Consider the following 5994-nt stretch of genomic DNA (forward strand, 5'->3'; position numbering starts at 1 on the left):
AATGGACGGATAAAATAGAGTATAGACAGCTTTATTCTAAATTCACTGTCAGGGACAGAGCCAAGTGGTCCAGTTGCTGGCCCCGCCCCCGTAATTCACTGCAATACAAAAGGTTAAAGATTCGATTGAATATATTCAGGATGCCATAATTTAACCCAGGAGGCAAAGAAACATAAGAAATTGAGATGCAAATGAGCTTCTTATCAGCATCAAAATAACTTTAGCCTAAGCATTAAATACTCGAAACACATAAATTGCAAGAAATAGAAGACCGTATAACACAAGAATCGCAGTTGAAAGGGCCAGAAATGTAAAATTAATTAAATAGATCAAATAAATCTCTTGGTTCATTCGGTAGAGAATAAACTTTAAATTAGATCTACAAATTGAATTGAACACGAAACCGAATTAAGCAAATTTGACATATACCTCGAGTCCTTGGCTTCCGAGTTTCACGCGCGGCATCTCAAATTGTTCAGCCATTTCTAATTTTCTTCAAGCTCTTTGACCTAAGCAGCGCCTCTTCGCATGAATATATAAGAGAAAATTTCACCACATACTCTAAAATTAGAAAAAAATCATTCTTTACAAAACACAATTTTTTTTTATCCAAATATACTACATTGTAGCATAAATAGAAAATAGTATGATCAATCCCTTGATTAATTCTTCCAAAGCTGAAAACAATCCACCAATCAAGCCACATAACCCACCCCAATTCTCCAATTCTCGCCATAGTAATCCCCAATCTACTGTCTCACCACTATAGTTCCAAACAATCAATTTCAAGATTCTTTCACGGAAAAAACTTCAATACATTCCAAGAACACACCAAATCGTATCTCATTCTGTAATCCATCCATATATTCTGTCCAAAAAATCGTCTTCACGATCTTCAATTTCTGCATTCTGGGGTTTCATATTCGTTATATAAACCCTTCTTCCCCAAATTTGGCTTTTCCTATTTATTCACTCGCGTAAGCCCTTCTTCCCCAAATTTGGCTTTTCCTATTTATTCACTCGTGTAAACCCGACCCCAAAAAATGTTGTCATCGAACCCACCAGCGCACACATAAGCGAAGGTCCTACACGCTAAGACACGTGGACGGTCTATGTTGATCCCAAAAAATATTGTCAACAGATGCTGGACCCACCCGCGCACACGTGAGCGAAGGTCCTACACGCTGAGACACATGGACGGTCTAGGACGAACGGATCAAGGGCGTGGGAGTAGCTCAACGACGTGGGACGAGAATGTTCGAAATTCGGCGGGATGTTCGTAATCCGAGTGTACAATAATTATCAATTGGTACTCATGACTGTGCATGTAAATATGTATGAACTCGTATTGTGTTGCAAGATAATATGAAAGAGAGAGTAAAGTATGATTTCTTGTATTGATTCTTGCATTAGCCCTTTAATGTTACACAAGGGAAGTATTTATAGTGGTATATGTGAAATGGCAGCCCTTGGATAAGGTGGCACGTGGCCTCATTTCTTTAATCTAAACATCCAATCCTAGGCATCATCCTCGACTTGCTAGCTTGCTGCGCATTTATTGCTTATGCAGAACCCTCATGCTAATGACAAGACTTGACATGTACACTTATGACAAGCGTTCCATCAATCATTCAAACAAGATCTTTATGTAGAAGATCTCTTGGGAGAAGTGATCATGGAAGACGTTCCCTCATGGTTCGGAGGCTTCTGCTTTGGATTCAGGGCTTCTGCCACTCACGTAATACTTCCGCTTTAGGGCTTTGACTATCTTCACAGGCCTCGACATATGGTCTTCGGCATATGGACTTCAGCTACTTTCACAGGCCTCAGTATATGGGCCTCGACATGAAGGGCCTCAACTATACATGCCACCTCGGCTAGAGCGCCACGTCGTTCGGATTGAGTGGGCCATAGGCTCAAGTAGGTTGGCCAAGTATGACAACACGTAACAATAGACCCCCAAGTCCAAGTATAGTCATTTATGTAATGCGTGGACTTTAATGAAGTAAAGCCAGTGAGTTGGGTAAAAATTGAAAGAATTTTTGAACCCCAAATAATAGTCTCCCAAGTCCAAGTATAGATATTTATATCATAGTTGGAGTTAGAAATGTGCTGTTGTGGGTGAATAATGAAGAAGCCGAGGTCGTGGAATGAACTGAATGTGCGAGGCTTGTGAGAACTGAAAGATGAAGATGAGCTGAGGTGGTTGGGAAACCGAACCTGCGAGGCTTGATAGCTGAATGTTGAAGATGAAGCCGAGGTGGTTGGGAAACCGAACCTGCGAGATTTGATGGCTAAATGTTGAAGATGATGTTGAAGATGAAGCCGAGGTGGCTAGGAAACCGAACCTGCGAGGTTTGATGGCTGAATGTTGAAGATGAAGTCGAGGTGGTTGGGAAACCGAACCCGCGAGGCTTGATGGCTGAATGTTGAAGACGAAGCCGAGGTTAATTGACAATAATTGTTCCTTAGTAGTTGTGCCAATGATTTGATATTTTGCACATGTTTTCGAGGAAAGGTGGTTGAACCGTTGCAACTTCCAAGGTGCCTGCTGCCGTCGAATTAAAATCGTAATTATTAGAACAGCTAGAGCTTCTAGAAGCAGACGCCTTGGATGAGGTGCGTGGGAGACACGCTTAAATCTGAAGCGTAGGTTTGAAAAACTGTTTGAATTCTACGCCTCGAATTTGATTTAAAATGAAGGGTCCAGATTGAATGAGCTTCGATCTGACGATGAGGGTTCGTCCTGGCCCTTTATAAAAGGCAAGAGAACTCCCCTTTTCTGGATTTTTCAGCACCTGCCATCTGATTTCTTCTCTTAGAGCTTAAACTTTCCGGCGTTGAAGCTGTTCGTTCACTGCTTTTCCAGCACTTTCTGTTTGCGTAGTTTTTCAGTAGGTATTTTTCACAGAAAATCCTCCTTTTATTGCGTTCCTAGTCATTTCTGAGATGGAGTCCACTTCGGGTAGTGAGTTGGTCACTGTAGTGTCATTGGGCCATGGGGTCAGTCATGGGGGGGATTCCGAGATGGATAGGTATGCTATGACCGAGGAGCCAGTAGACTATAGCGAAGAGTGGGGGACGGCTAGGGTGCCTTCAAATATGACATGGAAAAGGCTGGAGGAGATTAGGGAGAGGTACTGTGTGCCTCACTATGTGGAAATGTTAGTTCTCGAAGCCCATGAGCGGGCTTGTTATCTGAGGCTCGGTTGTGTGGCGGTGAGTGAATACCTGTTTAAGGCAGGTATGTGTCTTCCTCTACACTCCTTCTTTAGGGCGGTGTTGAGGAACTTCATGTTGTCGCCGACACAGGTTCTACCAAACGGGTGGAGCCAGTTGGTCGGCTCGTACTTCCTGTGGAAGGAAGTATCACTTGGGGAGAACATGCCTATTCACGTCTTCATGACCCTGTTCCAGCCTAGGGTAATAGGGAAGGAGTCGAGGGGGTGGTATTACCTAACTCCTTGGGGGCTCATGCACCATTTGTGGTGGGACTGCCTTCTTCCATCAAGGGGTGGAAGGAGTCGTGGTTTTGGGTGCGAGGCGGGTGACAGGCAGTGGAGGGGGACGAAGCCTTACATTGCACAGTACCGACCCATTCTACGAAGCTCGTGAGTCTCCCAGCCCACGTTTGTAATCTATATTGAAAATTTTATTTTTCTAACTGTTCAAGCGTCCTTTGCAGATAGTAGTACGAGATTCGAATCGAGCAAGGATGAGTTTGAAGTGATAGAGGACATTTACAAGAGACCTTTGAAGCTTTATCACTTCGACCACCTCATCGACAAACGTCGCTATTTCCTCGATTTTAAACTAATGGCCTCCAAGGGTACGAAGCTCCAACACATATATTTTTGTGTTTTCGTTTTGATACTGACGCACTGTGTTCTGTAGACAAGTTTAAGAGGAAGGAGTACCCAGCTCCTGACATGGCGTCCATACTTAAGGCAACTTCCACTGTGAAGGTGAGGCCCTTGAAGCCGGGGTCAAGTGGCGCCAAGGAGGTTCGAGGTAGAGTTGAGCATCTCTCCAAGGACAGCACATTGCGAGCGTCCGAAGAGGGGACCCCCAGAGGCCAGAAAAGTCCAAGGAGCCTCGGGGGAAGGAGAAAGTCCCTGAGGGGTCGAAGAAGAGAAAGCTGGTGTATGTCTCCAGCTCGTCTGGTAAGTTTGGGACTTCTGTGTCCCATGAAGGCAAAGAAGTCGGGCAGCCGAAGCTATTGGAAGCCGCCTCGAAAGCGGTTAAGATTGAAATGGTTAGGCGTGCCAAGGCTGAAAAGGTAAGGGAAGAGGCTGCAAGGAGGCAAGCTGAGGTGGCCGAGGAGGAGGCTGCCAAACAGAGGCTTGCTCGAGTGCAAGGGAAGTCTTCGAGCTTTCTTGCCGGAAGGGAGGAGCCTCTGGCCCCAGCTTTGGTGAAGGCCCTGTCACCTGAGATCCGAGGCGCTCCTGAAAGTTTTTATAAATTCTGGACGGATCGGTGGCAGCTGCACATCTCCGCCTGTGACGCCACGGACTTGACGAGAGCTCTTGTGAGCCAAAGTGTTAGGACTTTTGGCCTCGTACTGGAGTGCAGGGAGGCCCTCACTGACTTTCAGACGAGGACCTAGTCCAACTTTCATAACACCGACGAGTACAAGAGCTTCAGCACTTACTAGAGGAACTTTGCTTATGCCGAGGTGATGGAGCGGGCTGAGGAGTTGTATCCCAACCAGGATCTATCCCAACTCAGGTCGGAGTTTGTGGATGAAGTGCCTCAAACCCCAGCTGATGAAGTGGTGGGAGATGAAGTAGCAGAGGCAGAAGAAGCAAATTTTGATGCTCAAGCTGCGGAAGTCCTAGCTGCTAAGGCACCTCCATCATCTTCCCAAACTTAGGATAGTTTTCTTTTCAGTTATACATGATGTACTGGCCTCTGGCCCCCCTTTTGTAATCTCAGTTGAAAATCAATATAATCTGTTTTTCATTCAATGTTGTTTCTTTCTCTTAAGTGTGTTGGCCTCGTTAAGTAATTGAACATAATATTGACTGAAGAACTAAATAACTTTAACTGGTATCCTAAATCCAATCACTTGAACAAATAAATTGTATACAAGTCTCACGAGTTATGAACAATATAGGACTTAAGCAAATGAATTGTACTTAAGCTTAATAACTATAACCTGAAGGGATCCTAAGAGTGGACCGTGTTGCAGCCGAACTGGGAATATTACTCTGATACAAGTGTATGAGCCTCGGAGTTCAAGCGAGGTGGCCTAGAGATGGGACACTGGTCTCTCCTCCGAGGTGACGACGCTTCTCAACATGGTGGATGGTGCAGCCATGTTGAGACTTCTCCCCTTGGCGTTCAACCTCGCCAAAAGATGGCATATGCGTGTGTCTCAGAGTTCAAGCGAGGTGGCCCAGAGATGGACCTTGGCCTCTCCTCCGAGCTGATGACGCTTCCCAAAATGGATGGTGCAGCTATGTTGAGACTTCTCCACTTGGCGTTCAGCCTCGTCAAAGAGAGGCATGTGCATGCGCCTCGAATTTCGAGCGAGGTGTCCCAGAGATGGGACCCTGGCCTCTCCTCCGAAGTGACAACGCTTCCCAATATGGTGGATGGTACAGCCATGTTGAGACTTCTCCCTTTGGTGTTCAGCCTCGCCAAAGGCAGGCATGTGCATACGCCTCGGAGTTCAAGCGAGGTGGCCCAGAAATGGGACCATGGCCTCTCCTCCGAGGTGACGACGCTTCCCAACATGGTGGATGTGCAACCATGTTGAGGCTTCTCCCCTTGGCGTTCAGCCTTGCCAAAGGGAGGCATGTGCACGCGCCTCGAAATTCAAGTGAGGTGGCCTAGAGATGGGACCCTGGCCTCTCCTCCGAGGTGAGGAAGTAATGCAACACGTTAATTTAATCATAGAATTTTATTGAACCATAGAAATGTTACAAGAGCTAGGAAAGATCGTCCAGCGAGGTAGTACATTCATTGGTAATAGATTCTGAGATGCTCGAT

This window comes from Olea europaea, chromosome 3 (genome assembly GCF_002742605.1).
Source record: "Olea europaea var. sylvestris chromosome 3, O_europaea_v1, whole genome shotgun sequence".
Lineage (NCBI taxonomy): Eukaryota > Viridiplantae > Streptophyta > Magnoliopsida > Lamiales > Oleaceae > Olea > Olea europaea.